This window comes from Mytilus trossulus, chromosome 4 (genome assembly GCF_036588685.1).
Source record: "Mytilus trossulus isolate FHL-02 chromosome 4, PNRI_Mtr1.1.1.hap1, whole genome shotgun sequence".
Classification (NCBI taxonomy): Eukaryota; Metazoa; Mollusca; class Bivalvia; order Mytilida; family Mytilidae; genus Mytilus; species Mytilus trossulus.
Genome location: NC_086376.1, coordinates 20,369,238 through 20,378,773, shown reverse-complemented (window position 1 = coordinate 20,378,773; position 9,536 = coordinate 20,369,238).

Sequence of the window (9,536 nt, the reverse complement as noted above, 5' to 3'; positions counted from 1 at the left end):
TTTGAAGTGATTGCATGTAACCCGAAATGTCAATTTTGAAAAAAAAATCAAGGATTTGGGTTATTTTGGAAACTGCATAATAAGATAGAGAGATTGTTTTAATTGTTTAATGGTAAAACTTTCCAGATCAATTTAATAGGCAAATAAGTCAGCATGGCAGAAATCATGAATTGACTGTTTATACGATCGAGTAATTGCATTTGAATAAGGATTTGTTACCCTTTTTGAGTTATTTTTGCAGATACTAATGAGGCGGGATAGGACCTTTATCGGGACTCCGGGATCGGGTGTTTTTAATGCTCGGGATTTCGGGATTGACGCTTTCGGGATCCGGGAATTTTTTTTCGAATTTCGGGACCTCGGGATTTCGTGTTTTTAAGCCCGGGATTTCGGGATTTCGTGTTTTTAAGTGCCCGGGATTTCGGGATCAGAACCCCTCCTACCCTCCCTCACTAATAATAGTCTTTATAAGATTAGGAAAATCTTTCAAAGTAAACATTTTCAATAAAATATGACATACAAATTAGTTTTCAATGAATCTTTATAAAAAACGTGATTATAAAAGGTCGCTACAGCATGTGTATTCACGAGTATGCAAACAAGGTATCGACAATAAATAAAACTTTGATTCCCCATGATTTGATTCCAAGGTACGGAATTTTTATTTTATGTAATTACAATCCCGGCTCCCATTAGAAATTAAAAGAGCAAGTCAATCAGAGGCCAGATTAATGATTGCCAGTCTGACTCATTGGTTTTCCTGTGGGAATAGTCAATTTCAATATAGATCCGGATTCCGTGTGAATATATTATGATCCGATAACTAATTTCGTTCTATAAATATCCTTCATTTTCAAAGTGAAAGAATTGCAAACTATTTTATGTATTTCCTTTTTGTCAAGGCCGTATAACTCTAATCAAGGAATTGAATTGAATTTAAATATACAATTTCTTGTAGGCGAGTGATATATTGCTCTAATATACGACATATATAATATATGTCGTATATTAGAATTATATACGTCCCTGATTTTTGTCGTCCTATTTTTATTCCATTCCATCCCGGAATTAAAGGTCCTATCGGATAGTTGGTTTTTCACATTATTTTATTCAATCTCCCATACCCGGGAGAATGCGGTAAGCGGAAGAAGGGATCCCGTAGACCGCCCTACGTCACGATTCATGAATTATGCATATTCTATTTATAGGCTATTTTTAAATGATTCGGAAAATACTAATGCTAAAAATAGAATTTTCTTAACATATAAAACTATCTTAAAAAAGACGATGCAAAATCATTAACTTTCATGGAGAGTGGTAGAGGGTTATTTTCGTGGAACGTGATCGCGTTTTTTTTATTTCATGTTCAACGTGTTTTTACCTTTTTATTTCACGTTCAGTCGTGCAAAACAGCTATAGGTGTTCAACATGTTCTGCTTATGTAATTTTTATACGTGCTTCGTGATTCAAATGCTTATTTGCGTGCTCAGTATTTAAAAAAATGTAATCAAACACTAGACAGGGATCGACAACATGGTCAACGGAACGAAATTGATTTAATTTTGTTTCCGTGATAAGAAATGATAAGGCGGTAAGGCCAATGATGTTGTTCCTTTATTTGCATTTTAAAAATTCAGAATATCTTTATATACTTTTTTAAAAGCTGTAAATTATTTGTATCATAAATGTGTACACACTAAATAGGGAATATTCAGTAAAATAAAAAGTTCATATGATGATATATACACGAGGACAGTGACTCAATCACAAAAGGTTCACCATGCAAAAAGTCTTTATTTTTCGTGCAACGTTCATGTCAGAAACTATTTCACGTTCAACGTGAAATGGTGTCTTAAATAGGAAAATTTTCCGCATTACAGTAGCATATATCATTGTGCCCTCATTAAGCAAATACATATTCCTTTTTAAGATATATATGATATTTCACATATATATGACACACAGTAGTGGTGCCTTAATTATGTTGTAAAGACTTGCAAATGTCCCATGCACGTGATCCCATGGCTTTGAATATAATTGGAGTTAATGATATTGTTATTATCCGCTTAACAGAGTACTTTGATGTAGGCAAATTGAAAAAAAGAGGTGTGAGGGGTGGCGGTAGTGGTGGGGTTGGGGGTGCTGGTCTTTGTTTCCCCTGTTAATTGTTTATAATGAAGCTACATGTTCTATTAGGGCGTTCTACATGCTCTTCTGGGCGTTCTACATGATCCCCTGTTGTCTGAACCTTATATTTCTACTTTAGAAAGTTCTATAGGATCTCCTATATTGTTTGTTTATCATGTATATACTAAAGGACGTTCTACAGGATCCCCTGTTGGCTGAACATTATATAAAAACTATAGAACGTTCTTTAGGATACCCTATTGTTTGTTTTTGATGTATCTACTGACGACTTTCTACGGGATCTCTTGGTCGGTCTGTGTGATCCTCTGCTTTCCCAACATTATGTATCTACTACAAGACGTTCTACAGGATCCCCTTTTGTATGTTTTTCAAGTATATACTACAGGGCGTTCTACAGGATCCCCTGGTCGGTCTACGGGATCCCCTGGTCGGTCTACGGGATCCCCTGTTTTCTAAACATAATATATCTACTATCAGACGTTCAAAGGGCCCCCTGTTGTTTGTTTTTCAAGTATATTCCATAGGGCGTTCTACAGGATCCCCTGGTCGGTCTACGGGATCCCCTGTTTTTTCAACATAATATATCTACTATAAGACGTTCTATAGAATCCCCTATTGTTTGTTTATCATGTATATACTAAAGGACGTTCTACAGGATCCCCTGTTGTCTGAACATTATATATAAACTATAGAACGTTCTTTAGGATACCCTATTGTTTGTTTTTGATGTATCTACTGACGACTTTCTACGGGATCCCTTGGTCGGTCTGTGTGACCCTCTGCTTTCCCAACATTATGTATCTACTACAAGACGTTCTACAGGATCCCCTTTTGTATGTTTTTCAAGTATATACTACAGGGCGTTCTACAGGATCCCCTGGTCGCTCTATGGGATCCCCTGTTTTCTAATCATAATATATCTATTATCAGACGTTCAAAGGGCCCCCTGTTGTTTGTTTTTCAAGTATATACTATAGGGCGTTCTACAGGATCCCCTGGTCGGTCTACGGGATCCCCTGTTTTCTCAACATAATATATCTACTATAAGACGTTCTATAGGACCCCTTGTTGTTTGTTTTTCAAGTATGTACTGGAAGGCGTTCTACAGGACCCCCTTGGCGGTCTACATGATCCCCTGTTTTCTCAACTATAAGACGTTCTATAGGGCCCCTGTTGTTTGTTTTTCAAGTATATACTATAGGGCGTTTTACAGGATCCCCTGGGTGGTCTACAGATTCCCCTGTTGTCCGAACATAATATATCTACTATAAGACGTTCTATAGGATACCCTATTTTTTGTTAATCAAGTATATACTAAAGGACGTTCTACAGGATCCCCTGGGCGGTCTTTGTGATCCCTTGTTGTCTGAACATTATATATCTACTAAAGGACTTTCTATAAGACCCCCTATGGACCGTTTTTCATGTTTATACTATAGGTCGTTCTACAGGATCCCTTGGGCGGTCTACAGGATCCCCTGTTGTCTTCATTTATATATCTACTATAGGACGTTCTATAGGATCCCATATATTGTTTGTATATTATTTATATACTAAAGGGCGTTCTATCGGATCCCCTGGGCGGTCTACAGGATGCCCTGATGATTGTTTTTTTATGTTTATACTATAGGGCGTTATACAGGATCCCCTGAGCGGTCTATAGGATCCCCGTTTATTTAAAAATATATATCTACTATAAGGCGTTCTTAAGTATCCCCTGTTGTTTGTTTTTCATTTATATACTAAAGGGCGTTCTAAATGATCCTCTGGACGGTCTACAGGATCCCCTGTTTGCTCATCATGATATATCAACTATAAGACGTTCTATAGAATCCCCTATTGTTTGTTAATCATGTATACGAAAGGGCGATCTGCAGGATCCCTTGGGCGGTCTACAGGATACCCTGTTATCTTTACATTATATATCTACTATAGGACGTTAATAAGATTGTTTTTCATGTTTATACAATAGGGCGTTCTAAAGAATCACCTGTTTTCTCATCATTATTTATCTACTATAAGACGCTCTATAGGATCCCATGTAGTTTGTTTATCATGTATATTCTAAAGGGCGTTCAATATGATCCCCTAGGTAGTCTACAGGATTCCCTTTTGTTTGAACATTATATATAAACTATAGAACGTTCTATAGGATACCCTATTGTTTGTTTTTGTTGTATCTACTAGACGACTTTCTACGGGATCCCTTTGTCGGTCTGTGTGATCCTCTGCTTTCTCAACATTATGTATCTACTACAAGACATTCTACAGAATATACTATAGGGCGTTCTACAGGATCCCCTGGGCGGTCTACAGGATCCCCTGTTTGCTCAACATGATATATCTACTATAAGACGTTCTATAGAATCCCCTATTGTTTGTTAATCATGTAAATACTAAAGGGCGATCTACAGGATCCCTTGGGCGGTCTACAGAATACCCTGCTGTCTTTACATTATATATCTACTATAGGACGTTCACAAGACCCCTTGTTGTTTGTTTTTCATGTTTATACAATAGGGCGTTCTAAAGGATCACTTGTTTTCTCATCATTATTTATTTACAATAAGACGTTCTATAGGATCCCTTGTTGTCGTTTATCATGTATATTCTAGAGGGTGTTCGATGGGATCCCCTAGGTAGTCTACAGAATCCCCTTTTGTCTGAACATTATATAAAAACTATAGAACGTTCTACAGGATCCCCTGTTTGTTCAACATAATATATCTACTATAAGACGTTCTAAAAAATCCCCTATATTTTGTTAATCAAGTATATACTAAAGGGCGTTCTACAGGATCCCCTGGGCAGTCTGTGTGATCCTCTGCTTTCTCAACATTATGTATCTACTACAAGACATTCTACAGGATCCCCTGATGTTTGTTTTTCAAGTATATACTATAGGGCGTTCTACAAGATCCCCTGGGCGGTCTACAGGATCCCCTGTTTTCTCATTATAATAGATCTACTTTAAGACGTTCTATAGGCCCCCCTGTTGTTTGTTTTTCAAGTATATTCTATAGGGCATTCTACAGATTCCCCTGTTGTCTGAACATAATATTTCTACTATAAGATGTTCTATAGGATCCCGTATTTTTTTGTTAATCAAGTATATATTAAAGGGCGTTCTACAGGATCCAGTGGGCGGTCTATAGGATTCCCGTTTGTTTAAAAATATATATATCTACAATAAGACGTTTCAAAGTATCCCCTGTTGTTTGTTTTTCATTTATATACCAAAGGGCGTTCTACAGGATCCCCTGGACGGTCTATAGGATCCCCTGTTTGCTCAACATAATATATAGGGCCCCCTGTTGTTTGTTTTTCAAGTATATACTATAGGGCGATCTACAGGATCCCCTGGGCGGTCTATATGATCCCTTGTTTTCTCAAAATAATATATCTACTATAAGACGTTCTATAGGATCCCCTTTTGTTTGTTAATCAAGTATATACTAAAGGGCGTTATACAGGATCCCCTAGGTGGCCTTCAGGATCCCTTGTTGTCTGAACATTATATTTCTACTAAAGGACGTTCTATAAGACCCCTTGTTGATTGTTTTTCATACTATAGAGCGTTCTTCAGGATCCCCTGGGCGGTCTACAGGATTCCCTGTTGTCTTTATATTATAAATCTACTATATGACGTTCTATAGGATCCCCTATATTGTTTGTTTATTATTTATATATTAAAAGGCGTTCTATTGGATCCCCTGGGCAGTCTACAGGATGCCCTGTTGATTGTTTTTATGTTTATACTATCGGGCGTTCTACAGGATCCCCTGGGCGGTCTACAGAATCCCCTTTTGTTAAAAAAAATATGCATCTGAGATATGAAATTATATAGGTTCCCCTGTTCTTTGTTTTTCATGTATCTATTAGAGGGCATTCTATAGAATCCCCGGGACTGTCTATAGGATCCCGTTGTTTGTTAATCATGTATCTACTAGAGAACGTTCTATATGACCCCCTGTTGGGTCTATAGGATCACTTCTTGTTTAATAATCGTGTAGCTGCTATACGGTGTTATATAGGATCCCGGGGCGGTCTATAGGATCCCTGGTTATTTTTATTATGTCGGACATGATTTTTCTCTCCTTTTTCTGATACGATTTAATAACTTACACTACAGTTAATTATTTGGAATTGTAATCATTTTTGTTAAAACTAAATTACACACTCAAAGGTGTTACTGATGTTTGAAGCTTTTATTTGAATGGATGCAGCCTGCATTAGACGGTATCCGGTATGCGGGGAGAGGGAATTTCGGTGGTTGAAACCCCATTTTTTTCGATTTTTTTTTTTATTTTGTGGACGTCCTGCCAATTTCTTTATGTACCTGTTCCAAGTCAGGAGCCGGTAGTTCAGTGGTTGTCGTTACATGGTTCATGTCTGTCATATATGTTTCTCGTAAATTGTTTTATTATGAATTAGACCGTCAGTTAAATTCGAAAGGTATTGATTCTTATTTTTCATGTCGGGACCTTTTATAGCCGACTATAACTGCTTACATCTATTTATTTTTTTTGAAATTTGACAATTATATCACATCTCCTTATTTTTATATTGAAAATATAAATGAGGTTTGATAAAATGTTATTCTCACTAAAAAACAAAAACTGTTTCGTTCCTTTGTCGGATGCTATATAGTTGCAGAATATTGAAAGGTTCCCGAATCATGACATTGATATAAAAAAAATCATGTTGAAGGATTTTGTGTTTTCTCTGTCTTTCAGATATCAAGTCCTCTCCTATCCTAGATAAAATTTGATTTAGTGGAGCTTTTTCTACCAGTAGCTATAGCTTGTAATAAACAGACATCTCATTTGAAATTATACCACATCTTTTCATTTTAATATCATGTTTATTTACATATACGTGTCTTTTCTTGGATCAGTGGTTAGCTACCACCATTCCACATTCGAATTCCTTTATCAAGTTACAATATCCCGATACTTTAATAAAAAAATCTTTGCTGTATTGTTCAAATATGTATTTATTATCTTTTTTTAAATTGCTGGTAAATAATATATTAAGTAAAATTCAAAATATGCTAATTACTCTTTTAGAATCTAGTCACCTGTCGGTATATATAAATATTTATTTTTGTACGAGGATTATTTTCATTTATATTTAAGATTAGATTCTTAACATATTTTGTACTGTCCTTTTCTTTTGTCTTGTATACGTATTCAGTGGTTGTTTGCTTAGGTGTTACGTATTTGTTTTTCGTTCATTTTTTGTACATAAATAAGCCGTTTGTTTTCTCGATTTGCATTGTTATTTCGGGGCATTTTATAGCTGACTATGCGGTATGGGCTTTGTTCATTGTTGACGACCGCACGGTGACATATAGTTGGTAGTTTCTGTGTCTTTTTTGGACTTTTTTGGAAAGTTGTCTCTCTGCAATCATACAACACCTTTTTTTATATCTATTGTACACATTTTGTTTTTGCCTCTGATATAGTCACCTTAAAAGGGTTCCTTGATAGAATCTTAATTGTCAAAATGACTTGTTTTGTGCTTATTTTCACTTCAAATACCATAGATAAAATTGAGAATGGAATTAATGGGGAATGTATCAAAAAGACAACAACCCGACCATAGAAAAAACAACAGCAGAAGGTCACCAACAAGTCTTCAATGTAACGAGAAATACCCGCACTCGGAGGCGTCCTTCAGCTGGCCCCTACACATTATATACTAGTTCAGTGATAATGAACGCCATACTAATTTCCAAATTGTACACAAGAAACTGAAATTAAAATAATACAAGGCTAACAAAGACCAGCGGCTCCTAACTTGGGACATGCGCAAAAATGCGGCTGGGTTAAACATGTTTATGAGATCTCAACCCTCCCCTATACCTCCAGCCAATGTAGAAAAGCAAACGCATAACTATAATAGGACAGCAAGAAACAACCAATGCAATAATATATTTGGCCAAGCAATTCTACAGGAAAGCTCAAAGTGATTGTACAGGAAGGCTCCGAGTGATATTACAGTAAACGTGTAAGCGATTGTACAGTCAATAAAAATATCCGACATTGAGAAAATGCATATATATTTGGATTTCTACAGGGACAATGGCTTTGAAACTTTCAGACAGGTAAGACTATAAATCAGAAAAGGTACATGTGAAAATGCAGGTAGCAAACATTGATTTTTCGATGTATATTTGACAGTTTTGATCGCTGTTGTGTGACAATTTTTATCGTTTTACACGGAGCTCCACCATTCTAAGGAACACGTTTGGGTGCATATATGTTTCTTATCATTTTATTGGTTCATATTTACATAAAGAATGTTTTAGATATCATAACTTGAAACAGAAACGTTTTATAGTTGCATAAGAGTTCATCAAAGTTTCCATCAAGAAACTTGTTATTTTGCAAATGTCGGAGCCCCGCTTGACAGTTTCCCAAATGACCAATTTATTAGAAAACCGTACAGTTCCGTTCCCACACTGTGACCTTGTCATTGCTAGGTTACCGTCAGCAATTTTAAAATAAAATGTATACTAAAAAAAACACAACTACCTACTGCTAGGTACATGTGGTTCTGAGGATCATACAAATTGTTGACACCTACTTTGTATATTGAATATCATGGTTCTATGCTGAGGAATACTATAATTATATACAAAAAACATTAAAAAAAAACTGTTGACCAGTGTTTATAGTAAGCGAGACCATCTTGGACCATCCCATTATTAAAAAGCACAACTTTATATAATGGTTAACATTATGCCATAATTCCATGAATATGAATGTGTCTATCCTTTTCCGAGAACTTGTCGGGACAATAAAATTATGGTGAAAAAGAAAAAAAAAAGAAAAAAACCAACCAATAACAATATGCACCCTCGCCCTTTGAAAGGGATACCATAGAACGCTCTAAAGCAGATGCAAGGTAATTAAACAATGCAATAGGGGATTCTATAGACAGACCCGGGGATCCTATAGAACGCACTATAGAATATGCGCGATTATTAAACAAAACAGGATCCTATAGACCGCCCAGGGGATCGTATACAACAACCTATTATAGATACATGATGCACAACCAACAGGGGATCCTATAGACCGCCCCGGGGATCCAATAGAACGCCCTATAGCAGATACACAATTATTAAACCACAATGGATCCTATGGAACGCCTATGGGATCATATATATAACGCCCTCTAATAGATCCATGATGAAAACACTACAGGGCTCCTATAGACCGACCCTGGGATTTTATGGAACACCCTCTAGAAGAAACATGTTAAACAAACAACAGAGGATCCTATGGACCGACCCGGGGATCCCAAAGAATTCCCTATAGCAGATGCGCGATTATTAAACAATACGGGGTCCTATAGACCGCCCAGGGGATCCTATAAAA